General features: G+C 43.8%; 1 long non-coding RNA gene across 1 annotated transcript; it reads left to right on the top strand.

Annotated features, from left to right (window-relative positions):
• The first annotated feature begins 852 nt into the window (after positions 1–852).
• LOC129360917 (uncharacterized) lies at positions 853–21,475 on the top strand. The gene is made up of 3 exons (XR_008606103.1): positions 853–1,001; positions 1,213–1,340; positions 21,343–21,475. It is a non-coding gene; the product is annotated as an uncharacterized LOC129360917 (long non-coding RNA).
• Positions 21,476–23,744: the final 2,269 nt, after the last annotated feature.

The following is a 23,744-nucleotide window of genomic DNA, read 5'->3' as shown; positions in this document are numbered from 1 at the left end:
TGATGGGCTACAGGTGTGGAGGTGCCTACAGGTTTGTCTTTAACATGGCATCGTGACATTATGTCTGGGCTTTTTATTTATAATATTTAAAAGGTAGTCATTTCTCTCTCAATTATCTAGTTTGTAAAACCATCTTTTCCATTTTGTCTTCGGTAAGAAAGGAAAACGTTTGTTATTTCTTTCCGTACTTCTTTTGATGCGTCGTAAAAGAGCAAGTCACTTTCTGAAGCTTTTGCGCACATTTGCTGTCATTTTTCTTATTTCAGGTTGAAGTTTTTGCTTTCGTAAACTCAAAACATGACTTTTTTTTCCTTTTTTTTTGGGCAGACCGCAACTGGATTGCAGGAATTTACTATGTTCAGTTACGAAACAAAGCGGGTGAAAATTGGCAGATGGACGATGCCTCTTCCTTTTCCACCCAAAGAAACGGAGAATGAAACCATCAAATTGACAGAATGGTGACAGGATAAAATGACTAACGCTGCCTTTGTGTCACCAAAACCAGCCCACGTCTCAAAGCGGCCAGTTAATAAGGGTGTGAAGCTGTGACACATTTTTGTGGCGAGATCCACCTTTAATAACTCCATGAGAACTTTATACGTGGAGCACTTTCTTTAAGAGAAATGCCACCAATGCCTGGAATATGGTGTGAGGAGACAGGTTTACAGGAGGCCTCTGGGCAGATGACAGGCAGAGTTTTATTTAGAAACAGAAGTTGGGAAACAACTTAATTAATTTAACACCAGACAGTGTTACAAGTCTCAGACCCAACGTGATTCGGTTTCAACCTGCCTTCATCCCTTTAAATCTTCCTCCGACTGATGTTTCCAAAATGCCAAGCGTACATGCAAGCGCAACACTTTGGCGGTAGCGTTGTATTTAGCTGATGCCGAGGCTCCTGGGACACGTTGAAAAGATCAAAATCAACGAGAATTTATGGAAAGATGAACCTGGATGAAATTACTTTGACCAAAGGGAATCCGTCACACGATCTTCACTTGGTGGGTACAAATCGAAGCATTGACGATGGCTCTTCCTTATCCATCCGCAGAAAGTGTTAAATGTATAATTTTCATTCTAGATTGTAGAAAACCAGCATGTTAATGGTAAACAACGGATTTTGGGGGGATTGTGTTGCGTCACAGTCCTGAATGCTTCTTTGTCATTTCCTTTTCCTTAATTGCTCCGTTCTGATTGGTTCATCTACATCAGCCAATCATGTTTTCCTGGTTTACCTGGAAACACTTTCTGGTTGTGTGCTTTTCTCGCTGAGAGGACAGACTGTTCCAGTTCTCACCAAACTGAAGAGCCACAACGCTGAACTCACCATAACATCCCAGGTTAGTTATTTTAATCGTTCACTTTCTGCACCAAATTCCCTTAAGTCGAGTTTAAAACAGGAAGTAACAAAATAAAACACTTCCTGTTAACATTTAATTTATAGACTACTATCATCCTTCAGACCTTTTACCAACAATAACTTGATACTGAAAATTGCTAACTTGGATTCTTCTCTCAGTAAGCACATCTGCACCGAACAGAGTTGGGATTTGCACCCCTCCTGTCACCGCTTTGGTGTGGTCCGTTCTCTGATTGGTTAAAAAAATATTAATGCTTTTCAAAGAAAAGCAGCACCACATTCTGAAACACTTCAAACCGAGCACAGGAGGCGCTTTGTACACCTATCAGCACAGAGTCTATAACTCGCCGAAAGAGCTTATCACCCATATTTGTGACATTTCTTAGCATCTGTGGGGGGGAAAAAAAATCAACAGTGAAAAGTCTGGTATCCACAGAAACCATCAGTCGCTGCCGTCCTTTCACCGTTTTCGACTGAACGCTTGGCGGTCCGGGAATCTTCTCGCTGTTTTCATTCCTGCTGTTCTTCAGGAGGAAAGCAAGCAGGGCGGCATTTTCTCACATCTTAAAAAAATGACACCCAGCTATGTGACACTTCCCCTCTCCTTATCGTGGGAATTTATAAGCCCTCCTTCGCACCAGGTGCCGTGACTGGGGAATGTTCGCGCGCACACAGCAAATATACACTTACAGTAGAGATATCTGTCAGCCATAGGCATCCCCAAACGGCAACAACAAAACCAATACAGACAACAGCGCTGCTACCCCGTCGCTAGCTTGCGTCTGTAGCACATACAAGATAAGTATTTCTTTCAGCTCAGGTGAGGAAAAAAGTGACAATCACAAGCAGCGGCGCATGAAGCTGTCTTCCAGCGGAACAAGCCGCTGGCTCGGTCCCCTCCGGCCGCCGTTCCCTGCTGTCCTGCTGTTAACGGAAAGCAATTCACAAGCTGTAAATTCATGGCAGGTATATAAATCACGACGAGATCTGCAGACATTTGGCCCCCCAGGGGTCAGTGATGCTATTCCAAACCCAGTCGAGTCGTTCCAGCACAGAAACAGGCCCACCACACCGGGTTTTTTTTTAAATAAATGGTAATCCGATGCAACTTTCAGGTTCTGTCGCAAAGTTATGTTTTTGTCATATTGTCCTGTCCTTTAAGTCTAAACGCCGTCAATATGGGGTTAGACCGCAACGATCCAAAGACCCCTTTTTACATTTGAACACGACTTTAGAGCTACAAATGTAACGTAAATTTTTTTTAAAAGATCAATAGTAGTACCTTTGTTATTAAAAAAAAAAACTACTTTTAGGGCTTAAAACGGATAGGAGAAACATTTTTGCTAAAAAAATTATAAAAGTTCATGTTTTCTACGGGAGTTTTGAAAAATTATGTAAAAAAAAAATATGCATTTTGCAGTTTTAGTGTCATTATATGAAGAAAATTCAATGCATATTCCAGGAGCAAAACAGAGAAACTGCTAAAACTTTCACTTACTATATTTATGACTTAAAACTGTATCGTGATGTAAGCTGTTACCATGGCTACCTGTTAGCTGTACAGCCAGCTGAGCCTCCACATCGCAACTCTTATTTTGAAGACTAAAAGGAAGTTGTTCTTGTTTTGCAGAGTGTCGACAAAGTCCAGAAAATACCCGGTGAGGTCCATGACATTAATGCACACACGCGTGGTTAATTATACTCATTCTTTAAAGTCCTGTCTTTTCTATCCTGTGATCATCGGATGACAGTTTGTCTGCAAGTAAATTTCCTCTCCACAAATAGCCCAGCTGGACAATGCTAACTTATTTGGCGCTCTCGCAATCTCCAGCCATCTACTATATCAGCCATGTGCTGCGAGTGCAGCTCTGTGAACAGATTCTGTCCACAGGCCTCCAGAAAAGCCAGGCCACCGCCCGCCACTCCCACCCCACTACCCCCCAACACCCCACTACCCCCCCAACACCGAGACATTTTGGGCCGCTGACCCCCTTCTCTTCCTCTGTCCCCTGCCTCTGCTCCCGTTTCTCCATCAATCATCTGCAGAAGGTGAAGTGAAAGCGAACAAACGGCTCCCTTCCCAGGACAGACGGGCCGATTATCAAAGCCGGTGGCAACAACTTTGCGACTTTTCCAAACGGCCCCGGTGCTCAGCGGGAGGTTTTTTGGCAAATGTCTGTCGCGAATCTGCCAGCTGACAAAAGTTAGCACTCAGCAGAGTGTGTGAGTAACCCCAGCCCCGTCCGATGGGGCAGACATCCACACCAACAATTACCGCTTAATAAATCAGTTCCCCATTTTAGCACCTTGATTCTCCTCACAGAGGGGTGCCTACAGGGCATGACATCTTGGTTTGCCATGTTGTCTTTGCTAATTAACTGTTCAGGCAGGTGTGGAGATGGCGCCGCAGGCCTCTGCTGAGTGCAGGCGTTAGGGTTGATGGATTCCCTTTTCTAAATACGTCCGGTAACGTGCGTTCACTTCCCTCGCAAGCGGAAGACGGATACGTTTCGTAATAATCATAATACTTTTCAATAATGAGTGGGGGTGTCTATGTATTAATATCATTTATATTAAATAAACAGAAACTGAAACTGATGAAATGTTGACAGCAACAGTAGCTTGAGGGATCATTTGGCAGCGTGAGAGCGGAGCGGAACGACTCCACAGGTTTTTACTCAAGTAAAAGTGAAAAGCAACCCGAGTGAGAAAGTATTTGGTCAAAAAAAAAACTTTCTATGGTAGAAACTGTGATATTTTAAGGACCAAAATGACAATAATTCATTTAAGTAAAAATAAAACAAAATCAGACAAAAGAACATTTTTCCAAATCAAATTTTTTTTCCCCCCAACATAAAATTTTTAATATTTTAACACAAAATGCAGGCGTGTCTTTGTCTGATGAAGCTCTGGTGAAAACAGGTTTGCTCTTCATTCAGTGGGCAAATAAATATCTTAGCCCACAAGACAAAGCTAAATAATATTTCAGCGAGTTATAAGTGCTTGTTTTCAGTCTATAATTCTTTAGCAGGCCTAAAGGAAAAAGTACTAGTTTCGTAGGCAGATTATTTCACTTGCAGCAAGATATTTTCACTTGTTTTAGGGAAATAATCTGCCAGAGGAAATTGTGCTTTTCCATCAACATTAAAAAGTGATTGACCGACTTAAATCAAGCTCCTACATCTTGCTGAAAAGCTACTTGTAAGTTAGTTCTCCTATTAAGAAGACTAAGATATTTCTATTAGAAACTAGACTGAAAACACTTGGTCGGTTTTTGCAGTGAATGTCCATCAGGCCGTTCACATCTGTTCTCTGGACTGAAAAGTAGCTCATCTGATGAGCTCAGCAGTTCCACCAGGTGTTTGCTAATTGCTCCTGGCTAGTCTGAAGGAGCCGAGCGGGTGAGCCACAGGGGACGGGCAGCTCTGTGAAGCTCAGCTGGATCTGGACGCTCCCAGGAGGAACTTTTTGACTAAACGCACAATCTTTTTATGATTTCAAGCATTTTGAACAGCTTTGACGCTGAACCGAGCTATTTTAACGAATCTGACTTGAGTCTGACCCGAATGGTTGCCACAGAGATCAGGGGATTTCTCAAACATGCATGAAAACAATTCAAGAAACACTCCAGGTATGTTCTTCCATAACATCTCCCTCTTTAATGGCTGTGTTTCCCTCTCTGAGAATAAACTGTCTTTAACTCACTGAGTGTGGAAGACAGCTCAGAAGTGTCCTCTAGGGGGCGCAGCACCCACCAGCCAGTGCCAGCTGCATGAAAGGGCCACGACACTAAACAGGATTTAGAGTCAGACCCATTTATTCACTTCGTACATAAACGAAGCATAAAAGGGCCTTTAACAAGGTTCACGATAAGCTTCTAAGGATGCTGTGCGATCAAGAAAACTGGGACGCTCCTACGGTCATAATTCAAGAGCGTCGCTTCAATCCCACCTCCATGATCCCCCTTTGACTGCAGTGATTAATGCCCAGAGGGGAGGGCAAAACAACCACTGTGTTCACAACGGCATGTGTTTGCATGTGTGTGTGAGAGAGAGAGAGGAAGCATGTGCCTCTGCGTGTGTGTGTGTGTGTGTGTCTATAAGCAGGAGGGGGTGAGTGGGAAGAACACCTGTGCATAAGGCAATCTGTCTTTGTCTGCAGAATGTGACAGTGACCTCCCAGATGAAGGTGAGTGTGTGTCAGCTCTCTCAGTGTGCAGGAGCAGGTGCTCAGGGTTGCTCTCAGTAATGACACTTGTTTTTTTCGTGTGTGTGTGTATGTGTGTGTGTGTGTGTTTTCCACATTCATTAAATATTTAAAGAGTCCCGCTTCTTCTTCTACAACCATAAATCTACCCCATTTGTAAAAAAAAACCTGTCGCAGTAATCGATACATCGCTTGATAAGTTTAAACAAACTCAATAATTTCTAATTTCGTGATTTATTGTTTTTTTTTCTACCAAAAACTGGATAACAAAAGTCTTCAGTCTGGAGTTTTGGTCTCGACTAAACCTTAATTTCATTTCCTGAGACTTCATAATTTATTTGATTTTCTGTTTCTGTTGTTTTGTTTTGGACATTTAAAATGTCTTCCGGTTCCAGTGTTAAAATGTTCATCAGGATTTAAATTTTATTGATCTTTGAGATTATTTTACTGGCAAATTGACTCAAAACAACAAACTTATCGTTTATCGCGATACCTTCTGGGAGGATCAATCGTCAGTAGTTATTGACAAACTGTCTGGTCTTTTCACTTTTCTCTCGGTGTCGTCTCTGCTGGTTACAGTTTTGTGTGAAAGGTTCTTTGAAGGAAATGTTGGGCGAAACGTTGCTGCTGTTCAGTCAGGCTGGTTGGAGAGAATCGGTATACATGCATTTGCAAGTCATGCCATGGGTTCTTGATTGGACTCAGCTCTGGACTTTAGGCTTTTCTAACACGTTGTTAATCTCAACCATTCTGTTGTGGCTCTGGCTGCACGTCACTATTGTGTTCAGGTTGGGAGGTAAACCTTTTACTCCAGTAGCTCTCACACTATTCATCCCCTTCCATCCACTGTGGTGTGTGACTGTGTGGATGGTTGCAGTTTTGAGAGCTCAAGTCAGATAAGCCTTCACCCTCTGACGCATGTATCGTCGTCTCTCTGGAGCAACTTTTCTGACATATATGAAAAAGAAACATTGACTCGATGAATAGGACGGAGCCTTGGTCTGAAAGGAGTAAAGTTTTTACTCACTTTGCTTCCACGTCTCCTGCCCTGCTGGTTGACTGCCACTCGTTTGTTTCCATGTATATTTGCCGGATCTCTGTAGCTTAGATTTTTGTGTGTGTTTTTGCTCTATTGGACTTTGAGAGTATCCGTTTTTCATCAGCCACCCCACTGAATTTTGATTTTGGTTACTATATATGACCCATTTCAATAGTAGGTGTCTGCAAATAACTTTTATGATCATTAGAACAAGCATAGATTCAGTTTCCAGGGCTTCAGCCCTGACCGACATCAATCCAAACCCCTGCCGTTAACTCACAGGAACACACTCGCTTTGCTGCACAAGAAAACTTAAATAAATCAAAGGTAACCCATTCGTGCACATACAGTCCAGGGGGGGTTCTCACAACAGCTATTTTGGCCGACCTTGCCGCCCATCTAATATTTTATTAGCTTAAATGTTTTGTTGACTGCTACAGCATTAGACGGTCTGGTGAAATTCAAGCCCCGTCCCAAACGCCACCTTTCGTTCTCACTTGGTATGCTCTGGATGGTCAAGTGGAACATTCCTGCAGGCCGCATTTCAAACCCGCTTGGCTCAGATCTGCTTTAATCACCTCATGGCAGAGGCGCGCGGGGCTAACGTTTCAGTACCAGGGAAAGACGATGAGAGAAAAAGAGTGGGAGCCCCCGGAGTTGCTTTACCGCCACCGGGCCGACGGAGGTTTCACAGAGCGCTTTTGGGGGTCCGTTTCTATCGGGGTTTTTTTTTTTTTTTGGCACAGCAGGTACGCTCTGATCGAATTTTATAGAAGCGCCGTAAAAGAAACTAATGAATACAAAAAGCAATACCAATCGTTTGACTATGCTTTGAAAGGTGATCGTCTGGCGTGGCCTCGGTGACGCGCCCCGCTCAGCGTCATCTCTTCGACTGGAAAGCTTTTTTTGAAAGATGCTCCAGTGAAGTTGATGAAGACGGTGGAGGCTTCAAAGTTAGCGTCTATGAAAAGCCCAAACCAGAATGGAGACAAATCTGGCTGCTATCTTCATCAAAGAGGGCCTGACCCCAGAGTGACTGTTCAGCTGTGAAACGCCATCGGCGTTGACGAGAGTTGGCAGCGTGGCTCCGTGCAAGCGTCGTAAAATGTTGCGTATGCCATTGTGCCAACGTGTGCACATTTACAGCATTAAACAATAAAGCGTCTGGACTGAGGGACAACCGTTAAGCTTTATTTGATCACGTTCGTAGCTTAGGGCCTCATTCACTTTCTGTTTAGACCACAGTGCCACCACTGACCCCCGCAGCAACTTGAAGAGGCCGGACAGAGCGGCCAATGTGGAAAACCCAATTACACTCAGAAAATTCCTGGCCATCCTGCAGTGATGCTACTGCCATATGTTTCAAAATTGTGTAGATTTACCCTGAAAACATGGCAGGTTTCTGCGCTTCATAAATACTATAATGAGTATTTTTAGCAGTTTCCCTCGGCACCAAAACGACTATTCAATCATTTGAACTGGAGATTGAAATGAGAAGCAACAAAATCTGTTTTTAACAGACCTCTGTGTTTGTGATTCACACTTCACTGAGTGAATTGCAAGATATTACAATCTATGTGAGCAGTCAGTCCTTCTATGATTCTTTGCCAGGGAGATAAATACGTTTAGTATTTGAAATAAAGCCTGAAACTCTCACTACTCAGCATTGGTTGATGTGCAGCTTGGAGGTGAGTGCACTACTCCCTGGTTAGGTGGCCTATTTCAAGAGAACACCGATTTATAAAGGTCAAGAGGCCTCACTGCGGCATGGTACGATCCGGCATATAATGTAATATCTTTATCTGAGTCAAATCTGTACCTGGTTAAAGTAGGAATGGGACATTCAGTCAGACTTCAGAAATAATTTTGGCGCTGTTGGTGGGATTTGTGGAAATGAAAAGAAATGATTGATTTGTATTCAGCTGTAATGTATAATTATTATTGCACAGATATGTTTCTATTAGCCGTCATATTCATGAGTATGTATGTGTTCGGTGTGTCATAAAAACTCTAATTTTTAAAGTGCTTCCTCAATTCATATTTACTTACATCTGAATCAAAAAAAACATTGAAAACCAGATGAAATTTTATTAAAACATCCATAAAAGCTACTTTAAAAGAAAAAAAGTGAATTTTGTTCATAATTACAGTGATTTTTTCTTTGCATTACGAATATCCCACAAGTTGACTGAGTCAAAGTTCTGCCTTCAAGCTAACTCAAAACCCAAACAGCAGGACTTCTAGGATCTACAGAAACTCGTCCCTGTCGATGTTCCTGTGCACAAAATGTAATATCATACATTATTCCTGCCGCTGCCCTCCTTCAGCACTCTGTCACGCTGCCACCAGCTTGATCACTTACACCGCTCTGTCAGCAGGTCGTTACGTTTCCTCCAGACAACCGACAATTAGCTTCCTTCTAATTAATCAGCACTTTCCAGAGTCCATCTGTCACACAACCCATTAGCACCCTGAAGTACGGTGCGCTAGTTTTATGACGATAATTTAATGGCGGTATAATTCAACTCGCTTCGTTTTTACTAATAGCTTCACGCGTTTCTTTGGTACCGTGCAGAATCTCAGTCAGTGATTCTGTGGAGGACGCAGCATTGAAAGAGTTTGAAAACTCTTGGAGAAATTCCTTAGAGGTTCAGACTCTGTCTGATGAAGACGCTCGTCCGGTTTGACTTGCCTCAACAACAGTGAAACGACATGATAGCAGAGTTTCTGCCGCATCGGGACCCAATGAATGTCCGGTCATCGGTCTGCCATTTTAAGCTTTCTGGATCAGGACAATGATCCGAAGCGCACCATTCAGTTGTAGAAAAATAAATAAACCGAGCAAAATGTTAGTTTGGGACCGGCTCAGTCAAAGTCTGGGCTGAATTTCAAACGAGATTCTGTGGCGTAATCGTAAATAGACCATTCATGCTCGAAAACCCGCTGCTGTTGTCATATTTGGGGAAAGCAACATGAAGGTTTAATCTTTTTTTTTTCTCGCACATGGAGGGAAAAAAAGGACATGGAGCTCAGGCATGACGACAGGAGGAACCGGCTGGTGGACAGCGAAACCCAGAGCTTATGTACCGATGAGACGGTGGAAAATGACATTTGAGGCAGGTGAGATAATTAGGGGGATTCAGAGCAGCTGTGGAGGGGAGGGAGCTAAACTAGACACAAAGAAAACGACAAACCAAAGAGGAGAAACATACCAACACTGATCAGAAAAATAAACCAAACAGAACACAAGAAGCTAAACCTAATGGAAAAACTGATCATAAGAAACTAACAGAATATGGCAAGACCTTTCGCACATAATTAAGCGACACCTCAGGGTCATAAAAACAAGCGTGTCCGACTTCAGAAACCTTTTCCATGTAAAGAAGTTACTGAGAGTTCTCACAAAGACTTGATGGTAGATTTTGCTACTAATAATGGCACAAGCATGTTTTAGCATGTGTGTCAAACTCGGGGCCCGCGGGCCAAATCCGGCCCGCCATAGGCTTTTATGTGGCCCTCTAGATTCTAGACTAAACACTAAGTGAGCTTAAATATTATATTTTCAATCAAATCAATGCAATTTTTATCTGTTTATTGCCGAATTATATCAGTCAGTCCCTCCTGTTTCTTGAGAATTATTGTGAAAATTCACAGAAAGTCAACAAATCCTTGATATTTTGTTGTACTAATATTTAATTGGGAGTTTATTGCCGATTCTCCACGAAAATTGTCAAAAACTTTCTTACTTGTACTAAACAGCTGCCTCAGCCCTAATTGACATCAGATTACAGCCCATGATCTATATAAAAAGTTGCATTTACCGTCATAAATAAGAGCAAATATTGCAAGTATTTCCAAATTAGTGCCTCAAACGTTTTTGATTTTTATTGCAAAAAAAAAATCACAATCATGAAAAGACGTTCGATAATATTATTATTTGATTAGACCAATTTATTGATATTTTTGCAGTTTGTGAGCAGGTCTTATCAATGCATTTGCACAACCGGCCCCTTTAAGAGCGTCCCTGGTTCTTGATCTGGCCCCAAACAAAAATGAGTGTGACACCGCCAGGCCTAGAGGGAAATGAGTATTTAACACAGGGTCACTGTGGTTTGGACACGTTTCGTCTGAAGCATATCTGACACGCAGGTTTCTTTGTTGGACATAAAAACCTGCTTGGTCATCTCTATCGTTTAAATGTGACAGCAGAGGTCTGTGAGTGAGAAAATGGTTTTTGGAGGACCGGACAGCGGATCGTCTGGATCCTTTCCTTCTGTAAAGCCTTACAATCCTCCGTGTATCCACGCACGCTGCATGTTTTGCCTCTTCACCAAGAGATCTCTGGCGAAAAAGCAGAATCCATGTGAAACGTTGCCTCCTCGCACTGAAGCAGAGCCTTGTTTTTTTTGTTTTTTTGCACAGGCGGTCGGCGCGCGGCTCTCGATGGGATTAGCTGCATCAGCAGAAAATAGCTCGCTACGATAATCATTTCAAAAGACATGATATGAGCCGTTGCTGACTGATGAATAGCTTTGTCTGTAATTATATCTAAATTGATTTATGTGGATCCGTTTCCAGAAGGCTTTGGCCTCGCGTTGGATTACACCTGTTCAGCTCCATGGAGATAAAGATAGACCACAAGGTACGGCGCACATGTACAATACACAGAGAACTACATAAATAGAAAACTTGCATAGTAATAGAGCAGTGCAGTTTTAAGTATCTTTTTTTTGATGAGACCACACTCTGCAGGCGTGGGGTGAGAAAAGTAACCGATAGTACAAATCAGGGGAAATTTGACACTCTTCAAATTTTCGTCACGTTTCTGCCTTTGGAGGCAAAGCACTTCGCTCCTGTTGAGCATTTTAAGCTCCTGTTTGCTTCTTGTAATATTAATAAAATAATAAATCTGTTCTATTTGTATTAGTGTATTATGTTTCCGGCTGTTGAAAGATTAACTATCCAGACTTGGCAAATTCCTGAATGGCATCACATGCGGTCGCAATAAAGTTTATATTACCGCAGGCCTGGTCAGTTGCGTTTTAATGCGCTGCTGCCGAGGCCTTTCTCGGCGTCAGCGCAACCTTTGCCGACATTGAGTCACTCCTGGCTCTCGCCCCCCCCCACCCCCCTAGGCTTCAGGAGAGCACAAATTACATCAGGGCTGGGGCTTTTCGCATTAAAGGCCAGTGGAAATCTGAGGGCACCACGGTGAGGAAGACCGCCAGCATGCTGACAGGCGGCCATCGCATGTCCCGGATATCGTCACATCACATGGAAATTCCTCTCCGCGCACATTTCATCCCCCGCCGCGTCGGCTTGCTGTTATTGTCAGTATGTGCTGCAACATGTGTTAACAGGTGGTGACAATACTCCTCGCTTGTATCGCGTCTCTCTTGAATGCCCTCCTGCCATGCTCCTGACTTTTGTTGAGTTGGGTTTCCTCGTGCCCTCCTTTCGTCTTAAAACCTCAGAATGTTAAATTAGGATGTCATGTGAGAGACTAACGCAAAGGAGAAAAAGAGAAAAATCCCAAAAAGCGAGGTATGGATTGATGTTCGACCCCTTTAATCTCAGCGAATTTGGGCGATTGTCTTTTGAAGTCATTATTATAGCCCACATGTGTGTAACTTAATCTCAGTATAAATCCAGCTGTTGCAGGAGGTTTATTAGAGAATGTTAGTGATCAAACAGCATCGCGGAGACAGAGGAGCACGGCAAAATTGTCAGACAGAAAACAGATAGAAAGTTATGGAGACGTTTAAAGCAGGGCTGGCTTGTAAAGCAACATCTCGAGCTTTGAGCGTCTCACAGAGTCCCGTTCACATGCCGTTCATTTTTTCATGCGAAAAATGAACGGCACGGAGCATCTATAAACCTACCAAGACATGGCCATGCTAATAAAACAGAAGGCCAGGGAAGGAGCGCATCGGTCAAGGAGCCAGTTTTAGCTAAGGGGGAGCTGCAGAGAGCCACTACTCAGGAAGGGGAAGGACCTGGACATCTGGTGTTTTGGCAAGAATGGCATGAAGAAGAAAGTCATTGTTAAAAGGAAGTTCTGTTTACAGTTTGTCAGAATCCTGGTCAAAAACCTGCTATTCTTTTCTAAAGACTTACGATTGGGGAGAAAGAAGGGTTTCTGTTCTGGAACCTCAGCGAACAGCAGGAGATACAATGAGATAGTTTAAATCAAAGTGGAGATGAATGGACCTTTTAAGCTATAGACGTGATTCCATACGTCCATTGTCTGATCCAGGGTTGGGTCGCCGGCCAGATCCTTCCCTCTTCCAGCCTCTTGGGCCTGACAAGAAACATCGTCCTATGGGTCGTCCTATGGGTCCTTCTCTAGATCTCCTCCCAGTAGGACGTACCTTGAAAACCTCACCTTGGAGGCATCTCGGTTTGAGCGGCCTCGTCTGGCTCCTCTCAGTGTGGAGGAGCAGCGACTCTCCGAGCCTCTGCTGGTTGACTATCTCTAAGGTCGAGCGCCAACATCCAACAGAGGAATCTCAATTTGGCCGCTTGTGTCCCTAATCTCACTGTTTTGGTCACAGAGCTCATGACCGGGGATGAGGGTAAGAACGAACCTCAGCCCAGATCCCGACATACTTCGACTCCTCTCCTTGAGGCAAGACATTGTCCATGATCAGCGGAGAAGACATTCTGCCCTTGTCTGGCTTAAACCGACTGGGAGTTCATATTTACAGACACTTTCCGATCTGACAGAGTCTGAGCAGTTTTCCGAAGGATATTTGGATACAAACACACACCAAGAGACTCGAGATGGAAGGTGTTTCTACAAAGTATTGACATCGAGGAACTGAGTGCAAATCCACAACTTTTCGATATTAATGTGATTTTTGAACACAGATTTTTGGTTTGTTTGTATTTTTTTTAATCCATTTATAAATCACTATGACTTACATCCATTTACCCAAATGACCCTACTTTGTGTTGTTTCATCACATAAAATCCCAGCAGATAAGCTATTGAAGTCGGTTGTTGTAACGTGAAAAAAATGTAAGAAGTTCTGCTTCCTTCAGTAAATGAGTAACGTTTTGCTGCACACGTCATTCAGTCCACGTCACAAGTCAGACATTTGCGAAAACAAACTTCCCATGCACCCCAACTGAAGCTATGTTGGCTTATCTAAATTGAATTGACCTAATTTTAAATATCAGGTCCGTAAATCTGCGTCTTTTGGTGTTTTTTTTTTTCTTTCTGTACACAGTGATGCACATTCACAGCTCCGATCCAGACAGTCCGGTCACAGAGCTCCTCACTCCGTCCTTCCCGCTGTTATCCTCCGACGCTTATGGTCACAACAGAGTGCCTCCAACCTTTAGGCCGCCGCCGCCGTGGCCCCGAGCCTCGGTGAGCCGCAGCACAAATCAAACGAGTGTGTTAAGGAGTCAGAGAGCTGGCCTGGCGGAGGAGGAGGAGGAGGCGCTGCAGAAAGCCGCGCCAAAGTTCACCCTGTTTTGGCCTGAGATACACTCAGAGATATCCAGCACCTGAGATCACATCTTTTTCAAAGTAAATAAATAGAATTATGATGTTTTGCTTGGCCGTCCACATTGTTTGTGAAAAGCCAGAGAGAGTGGTCCGTTCACACTTTAGGTGATAACTACAGAGGGTCTTTGTGAAAGGCCACATGCTCAACTGGGAACGCTAGTTTGCTTTTGGAGGCTTAGAATCAACTCAACTTCATGTGCAAAGTTGTCAGGACTTGTATCTTGTTTACAGAGCATAACCTGTTTATGATCTATCCTGTCAGAGATGGTGTGTGTGTGTGTGTGTGTGTGTGTGTGTGTGTGTGTGTGTGTGTGTGTGTGTGTGTGTGTGTGTGTGTATTTTGTAGCTGGTGTGTTTCATCCAATATTCAGCTCTATGTATGCCGAATGAGGCACAATAATGAGAGTAACTTTGTACTTCTTGTAGAATATAAAATTGATCTGGATCATCAATCCCATGTGGAATCAGAAAGTAAAGACAATTTGACTTGATTTAGAGGCGACTTCAAGTCCAACGTTATTCAATCTTAGCGGCACCATGCAAAAGTATTCAGACCCCAAAACTTGTTCACATTTACCAAGATAACAATCACACCTGATTTACCTCCCTGGCATTCCAGCAGGTTTTGCAGTGCTCTGCTCATGAGGCATTTGATTGGTGAGGGACGCATCCAAAAGTTGCAGGATAGACGGAGGACGTGCGGAGATCGTTGGGCATTTTCACAGTTTTACAATTTCAAATGCCCAACTTTTGTTCGGTCGCATTGCATCAATCCCATGTGGAATCAGCTTTCCCTGTAATTTAAGCTCCAAGCTTCACCTTCGCACATCTAGACGTCAGTTTGTCTTTGCTTCGTCACTGAAACTGGATGAAGGGCCTCTTCACAGATCTCTTTTGATTGGCCCATGAATACATTCAATTGTGCCTCTGCATGAGGCTGCCATCACCGTGTTTGATCATTGGGACTAAGTGTTGTTTTACATGCTGTTCAAACCTTCCATCTTTTCTCCTGACCTGAGCGACCTTCATCCACATGTCTGCTGTGTACCCACCGTGGCTTGTGGTGAACTGCAAACAGGACTTATCGCAGCTTCCTGTCAATAGTGGCTTTTTTTTTTCTGGTGCCAGTTCCTTCATAAAGGAGACGTTTATGGAGCACAAGGCTAATAGTTGTCCTGTCAGCACTTCCTCCAACCCTCTTCAAGCCCCCCTTATAGCTACCGTTGCCCGCTTGCCTGGCTTATTTGTGGATTATAGATTAAACCGTCTTCTGAAAGATATTGTTCTAAAACGTAATATTACTTTAAAACTTACCAAACCTTTCTCTCTGAGCTGCGTTCCCTGGTGTCTGGATTGGAGGATCTCACAGGTTGTACACGGATATTAAATCACACACAAGTGGATTTAGTAATTATGTGTCCTCTAAAGGGTTTTAGTGACACTCTGTTTTCCTTTTTTTTGATGAATCTGAATATGAGAGACTGAAAACAAACAAGTGCTATCAAACAATCTTTTTGTCATTGGACAAAGCGCGAGAACAATCAATACAGATTCCCAAACTGTTTGCTTTTCCTATTCAGAGGTTATGTAACTATTTGATCACTTCATGAGTTAAAGTTAAAACAAACTCAATAATTTCTAATTTCACGATTTATTGTTTTTCTCTTTTTACCAAAAACTGGATAATAAAGTCCTCACTCAGTCTGGAGTTTTGGTCTCAACTAAACTACTTTATGAAGAATAATTTTGTTTTCTGAGACTTCATAATTCATTTTACTAGTTGTTTCTGTTGTTTAGTTGATACATTTTGGATAATTAAAATGTCTCCCAGTGGTAAATGTTCATTAGAATTTAAAGTCTATTGATCTTTGAGAATGTGTTCTTGCAGTATTATATCGTTATGATCGCTGTATTACTGGCAAATTGTCTCAAAACAAAAATATTATCGTTTATCGTGATACTTTCTGGGGAGATTAATCGCCCAAGATCGTTACTTATTGATCATTACTTACTGTGGTGGCGACAACGCCTACCAGCGAGGCGTTGTCGCCACCACAGACTTGCTCCTCTTTCCAGGAACTAAACCCGTCTCACCTCGCCGCGGCGGCTCACAGAGAAATGCTGCGATGGGAACTGACAGGTCAATAAAAGTCATTAACCACCAAACACATGTCAGATGCCGGATATGCTCCCCGATCATGCCAAACCATCTCCTATCCAATCCTTTTTGTTTTTCTTTTCTTTTTTTGAGAGAAAGGTGCTAATTTTACGACACCGCATCTCTCCGGGTCAGAGAGATGCCGAGAGTTCGATGCCAGCGTGCGACTTCTGGGAGCCGGGTGAGATGTTGTTGATGCTGCTGCCCGGAGTGGTGCTGATGGAAGGCCCCGGGGCCACATATCATGCCGCTACCGACTCACACCCAGGTCTCTCCGGCGCGATGGCTCAACACCTTGCTACAATAAGGTGTTTACTGACAGTCTTGTCACAGTGGCACAGTAAATCAGCAGATCATCTTTTATCTGACTTTTAGCATCCTTCGGTTGTTGAACTTGTGCAGGAGATGATTGAATGTTTTTTTTTTCTTTCTCTCTGCTAAGTAAAACAAGATGATAGCGACGTCAACAAATGTCATGAATTAGAGGCAGAGTTTAGATGACGTTTCAGTTTCTAGATGGTTGAGTTCAAATATCCAGACACACCACAAATAGTTCCCATTACTCAAATGACCTCAGAAGCCTTCCTCTGTCCATGAACTCAACAAAAAGATAAATAATAATACTTATTTTTGATTAAGGGGAGATTACTAGAGTGGAGAACAAAATGTTATTTTACTTTTTACAACACCACAATAAGTCAGAAGTACAGCAACGTTTTTTTGTCCTTCAACCCTCCGGCACCACGAGGCGCGAGTTCTCCGGTGACGTCAGGCGGAGACCCAGCTTGTTTTGTTGTTTTGTTTTTTGTTCGCCGTTGTCCGAAGCGTTTGTTCTATTTCCGGGCGCACTTTTGAAAGACCTCTCTGTCACATTAATCAGGGATGAAGTGAATACCTCGCAGTGTTTTCTGTCAATCCAAAGGTCTGTGCTTTACACCGGCAACGATTTATCGGGGGCGGGAGGGGAAAAAAAAAAAAAAGTGTCTATATTTGCGGCCGCAACCTTTCGCCAGACCTCACCAGCTGATGTCACTTAATTATTTGTCCTCCTGAATCTAATACTTTTTCTCCGTGCCAGGCCTGGTCCAAAACACACACACACACACCCACACACACACACACACACACACACACACACACACACACACACCACACACACACACACACAAATAAACACACTAGCAGATGCTGTGCCTTACTGTTGGTCACTGCGGAAAATCAGACGGCCCCTCCATCTGCCTGTGTTATTCCTAGCAACCAGAGTTATGCTGCCATGGTGAAGACCTCCCCACATGAACTTGTCACTCACAGCAGCGGCTCTGTGTTTGCTTTTTTATCATGGTTCTGTTTTCGCCTCTCAAGCTTTTGCTCTTCGGCCCATTATTGCACACCTTCTTACCTTCCGCCGAGGACAGCCGAGTTCCTGTTTACAGCTTTTTTTCTCCCCGCCTGACTCTAGATGCCTCCCCTCTCTCATTAAAATGCGACTCGGAGACAGGGGCTCAGGAAATCAAAACTGCAGGGGAAGAACTTTATGATCTCGCGAGCCAGAGCCCGGCCTTGTAATGTCTCCAGTCGAGAAGCTTAATGTCGTGTGAGGCCTGGTGAACCACGCAAGGGTTTTGTTGTTTTTTTGTCGTAAAATGTGTGCGCCGTAAGCAAGGAAAGCTTACATCTGTTCAGACAAATGTGTGATTTAGTGTTGGATGTGTGTGTGTGTGTGTGTGTGTGTGTGTGTGTGTGTGTGTGTGTGCTGTGTGTGTGTGTGTGTGTGTGTGTGAGGGGTTGGGGGGCTATCGAAGAAAATCCAGCAGAAATCTTGATAAACCACTCAAATCCACCGTAACCACAGAAATGACTCCGTAAAGCGGAGTAATTCCCAAACGAAGTGTGAGAAAAAGGAGGAAAAGAATGACTTTGTAAGACCTTTAACGACACGGTTTACTCTAGGATGAGGGTCGAGTTTCCTCGGAAATATTGCAGCGTCTGAAATGCGGGGCGGCATTTGTTCTCATTTTGCACGCCGACTTATGTGTTGGTATTACGCTGGAAATAGTTATGCTTGGATTTCAGCCTGTTCCGACCTTCTTTCACGTCCATTAAAAGAAGACTGCGGTCTCTCACACAGTCTGTGGTTGTTGGCGGAGGAAGATTTCTGGGGAGCATAAGTGCTAAATTTATCTGTCGACATTTCGCAGAGCGGACAACTCTTGCGCTTGTTGCGCAGTGACAGTGCTGATCAATTCTCACATGCTAAATGTGGTGTTAATGCTCGGAGTAATTCATTTCCTGATTTCATTCTGGGCCTCTGTGGTGCAGTAAAAGTCTGCTGTAAGGACGAGGTGTCACGTATGACGTGTTCTTGCACAATATTTAACCTATATTACCAAGTCTTGCTTGGTAATAACTTAGAAATAACAATTCCCACTTGAGTCCAATAAAACAAAACAAAAAATCACTTTTACAGTCCTGCAGACGTCTGTGAATAAATTGAGTTTTGTCTGAGCTGTGAAGCCTAAATACAAAAGCACCGAAGAAGAGGTTCCAGATAATAACAAAGATATTAAAGGTCTTCTTTAGATGTTTCCATAAGACTAAAACGAGCAGGCGTTGCTGAGAATCCATAATGTCCGACGATTGAATTTCTTAGCTGCTTAGTTAGCTCTTGATGCTAAGTGCTAAAGTAGAAGGACACTGGACTTCCTCTTGTTTCTTGAGAATGACTTTTCTGCTTTTCACAGGGGTTTTTCATTTGCAAGCACCTTTGGAAATAACGGCCCGTTAAATTGTAGAGCAATAACACGAGTCGGGCCTCTAATGAGGTTTCTCTCAACTTGCAGCTTTTCATCTGTTACAATATGTGACATGTCCGAGGCCGGGGCTGCGTGTTATAGTCAGCGACTGCATAGTCACTTTGAAAAAGTAACTTAGTAAAAGTAACTACTTAAATCAAGTAGTCGGTAATCTAACTAAGTTACATTAAAAGTCACTTTTTTTAGTTACTTTCAACAACGCTCCACCACCTGTGAACGTCCCGTTGATCCGAGACCAGGAAATATCCAACATTCACACAACAGAGCCCAAAGCCAGGATGTGAAGAAGAGCGTTTTGCTTTGTGGAAACACCACCGTCGTCTCAGCACCATCACCCATCCATCTGTATAGACAGATATCTTGGAGGCAACAGCGAGAACGTTTTGCTGAATCTGGGAACACAAGTGAGTTCATGCAGAGACTGACTGAAGTAATGACGCTGGAAAAAAAAAATAGAAAAACATCACAGCTGTCGAAATGATTTCAAGAGGACTCGAGACCAGACCCCCATTACGCACAACATGACCTTGATATTTCACTATCAACCACAGCTTCGTGTAAATGGGGTCTGGTGGGTTGTAATGGAAAAGTTCTTAAGAGTTTGCTGGTACTCTGTTTCCAGTGAAGCCATAGGCAGTGCACACCCGGCGGCTGCTGCTTTTTCTCTGGAACTTCCCAGACCCTCAGTCCCAGCCGCTTCTATAAAACTGCTCTTTAAATGCAACGCGGGCAGCAGGTGGGGGCTTAATGCCATGACAAGAATGCCGAGCAGGGGGAAGGACTCTGCGGGGGTTTAAAGATGCCCCTAGGCGCTGTGGAGGAGACCTCTGCGGGGTTGCCCTTTAAGGCTGCGTGGTCAGTCGGAGCGAAGTTAAGCTGGAAGACTCTACATGTGAACCTGTCACTCTTTCAATCCCGGGGGGCTCGGCGGGGAGGGCGAGTGTGTGTACCAAGGTGGATTTAGACTATTAGTTCTGGGTAACCCAGGCATCCACGTCCATGTGTGTGGAGAGTCACTGAGGTCTTTCTGCTAATTATAGGCTGAAATCTGACAGAGAAAAATTAGAGGGAAAAGGGACAGCTGCAAGGTGCTGCAGATACCGAGGGGAGAGGAGAAAGGAGAGGAGGAGGGTTCAGTTTCTTGGTAAATCCTCAAACCCCCTCCTTGAACCAAAAAACAAAATTCAATCATCTTGGTGTCCTTCTCGCTATATTATCCCCTTTCAACACAACCCCACCGCCCTGCTCGTCCTCTGGGACAGGGGGTCAGAGGTTAGTCCCAGATGGGATCACCACGAGTTTCACGGGACGTTCCATCCTCTCCCTGATGTATTGCCATATCCTTAGAGGAGCTTAGCTAGCAGCTAGAGCAGGACACTGAGACCTCCCCAGGGTGAAGCAAGTACAATCCCAACGCACACGGACAACACCTGTATGAGCTCAGTAAAAGTGAAAGATATGTTGTCTTTGGGCAAAAAAAAAAAAAGAATAAATAAAATGAAAAATTTGTAGCTTGCAGATCCAAAGTCTTTCAGACTCGGATTCACCGCAAAGACGCTCGTTCTTCCTGAGTGATCCTCCACTTCCCCGCTTCTCTGGGTTCGGAGTACGCCTGGAAACCCAGACACATTTCTCTTTACAACTTTGTATTAAACACGTCGGTTGTGTTCGCATCAGGCACGATGCGGCCTCATATGAGACCGTCTCCTCAGAGACCAGGAAAAACACTTCCTCATATTTCCGTCCAGTGATAAAGTCGAAGAGAAGAATCGCCTCGGTTTTACTCTTTAACTATATCATAAAAACGTATGACTTCAACCGACTTCTGATCAACTACAAGTGGCGCATGCAAGCGGAGTTATCCCTCAGACGAACATCAAAACCGAGACGTGTGATTATGAACAGCTGGGTGCAAAATCCTGGTCCATGCGAACCAGGAAGAAGTTGTGAGACCACAAAGCTTCAAGCCACAGCAGACGAATAGCTTATAACTTAAATGTGATCATTTGATTTTATGTCGTTATCTGGGCCTCCGGCAGTGTTTTCTCTTCACTGCGGAGAAAAAGTTATAAGTGATCATCTGCTTGACGTGTGATGACACAATATGGATTTTCCTTCCAGCTTGTGAAACTGAATACGTCGTTATTGTCATTTTATAAAAAAACGGCACGTAAAATTATGACCGGATTTTATTCTGATGGTGTCAAAATGACGGACATCGAGAAAGTCTAACGCAACCTCTGACCTACAGATCTGGAAGATGGGTCGTCTCTGGCCCCGCCCCCGCAGCCAGTGCACCAATCAACAACTGACTTCGAACTGACGTCCCGCCGGCCCGATTGTTGCAAATCCAAAAAGGGTGAATCCTAATGTGATTTAAATGTTTCGACGATTGAAATGTAAAAACGACAAAGATGTATCTTTTTTCAATTATTGATTTGCTTTTGCTCACACTCCCACTCACTTTTGTTAGTCTCTCAGCTTTCAGCTGATCTCACCCTCCGTTCTCTGCCAGTGCGCGAAACATTCCTCCTCATTGTTCTAACATTGTGAGATTACAATCTAGATACAAGCGTTTCCGTGGGAAGGTCCTGGGCTCGTCTTGGAGTGGCTCAGCCGTCATCCAGCTGAGGCGCAGCAGCCTGGTCCGGATCGGTTCCCTGATTGACAGGTGTCTGACAATCCTTCTGGCTTTGCGCCGGAGATCCAAAGAGGCCTTTGCGGAGGCCCTGTTGTGGCGGGACCTGACCTTGCCCACTTTGTCGATGGCATTTACAGCTCCCAGGCTTTGTGTGACAGGTGCTCCGGCCCAAACCCTCGCACCGCTCCGCTGAACCTAAATCCTGCTCATTTTTTTTATTGCTCCCTCCGACTCTCCTCCCCTCCCCATTTCCTCCAGGAACGGTCGAGTCCGCTCAGCTTAAATAAATGCCTGTGGATAATTAGCTCATGTAGGTGTTGCAGGAAGTGGAGGACAAATCATAAGGGGTCATCATGTGACCCCTCTGTTTAAAACGAAACAGCACAGTCAGCTCTTTAGAGCAGCCCAGAATCAGAGCAATCGCTCCCTTTTTTGCTCCAAATCAGAACTGTTCCTGCTGCAAAGACTCACATCTCCCCCCTGGTGGCTGCCTCTGTAAAATGCACATCTCAACCCAACTGCTGTCGCGCTTTAATAAAAAAAGAAAAGCAAAGTAAGAGCAGATGCCAAAGCGAGAACTGCAGCTCATGTGTGTTTTGATCTACTGCACTCAGCTGACACACGGATGATTCTATGTCCCGTTCACTGCACTGGTGCTAAAGTGTAAATAAGGATTTCAATTACACAACCTCCCTTACTGTCTTTGGTTCAGCTTCGGAGGCGAAACAAGCTGTTTGGGAACCGGCTGCTTTGTCTGTTGTTGGATCAAGATTTAAAATTCTAATGATCTCTGCTGAGGCTTGTGCCTGTTTCCAGATGTCTTCTCCTTCTCTCTCTGTGTGTGTGTGTGTGTGTGTGTGTGTGCGTGTGTGTGTATAAGGTTCAGGCCAGGTACAAGGATCCTCCTTCAGCCTTAGTCCTTCTTTCTTTTCAAGCTAAAATCTATAATCCTTCTGGCATTGGGAGAGCAGAGGAAAGCTTGGGATTTACTCGTCGACCCACATTAATCACATGGCGATCATCATGGTGTTGGGTTCTCAGTTCTAGTTATATTACAGTTTTCTGTCTTTGTTACAAGGAGGCTTTATTGCTTAGGTAAATCAGAAGAAGAAGAGAATGTCTTCAAAGCTTTAAATACACACAGTATTTGATTTTAAGACTGCTAAACGTTCTCACAACAGTACTTGTGTGTGCTTTACTTCTGCCTGACTTAGACTGGCTTAGGAAAAACAAAGTTCTGCGGTATAATCAGGCTAAAACTGTTTTGTAGGGCACGTGTCATCATTTTGTGGATTTACTCTTCAATTTGGTTCAGGCTTGCTCACATTATGACATACGTAAACAATAATATGGTAATATTGGCTGCCCGACAGGGGTTCCTGACTGCCACACCCTTACGAACACGAGTTCTTCTCAATTCCAGGTGACTTACTTTACAAACAGACTCCGCCTCCAGCACCTATACAGACTCGTTCTGACACGCACCGTCAAATGCACACAACTGGTTCTTATTTCATGTAATTTGCATACTTTGATACCAGAGGAATCCCTGATTGAATAAAGTCAACCATGTATTTATGGTGCCATGCATCTTCTTGTGCAACAAAAGTATCTTCTCACCTGGCAAACTTTATGCTCACAAACAACAGGCTTGTTGGTTACCTTGGTGGGCTGGTTGTCTGTTGTAACTGTGACCAGTTCATATGTGATGCATTCCTCATTTTAGTGGACATTCCTCTAAAGTTGTTTGTGTTTCAGAAACGTTTAAAGCGTTGATTACCAACGCCGGTCTTTAAGAGTGTAGGGAGGAACTGATGCGGCAAAAACCTCATAAGTAACAACAATGAGCTGAATATGGCAAGACTTTTTAGACACAAACAGAAGCGAATTTCTAAACCTCAAAAAGAGTTTGATGGAAGCAGCTACAAGATCCATGCTGACGATGGAGGAGTCGAGCAGAGCCGCGGCCTACTTTTCGCTGGCGGTAATGGAGCCTGGACATACCAGACCTG

This window comes from Poeciliopsis prolifica, unplaced genomic scaffold (assembly GCF_027474105.1).
Source record: "Poeciliopsis prolifica strain line A6 unplaced genomic scaffold, Auburn_PproV2 SCAFFOLD007, whole genome shotgun sequence".
Classification (NCBI taxonomy): domain Eukaryota; kingdom Metazoa; phylum Chordata; class Actinopteri; order Cyprinodontiformes; family Poeciliidae; genus Poeciliopsis; species Poeciliopsis prolifica.
Note: the sequence above shows the minus strand (reverse complement) of the source record. Positions and strands in the feature narration are given on the sequence as shown.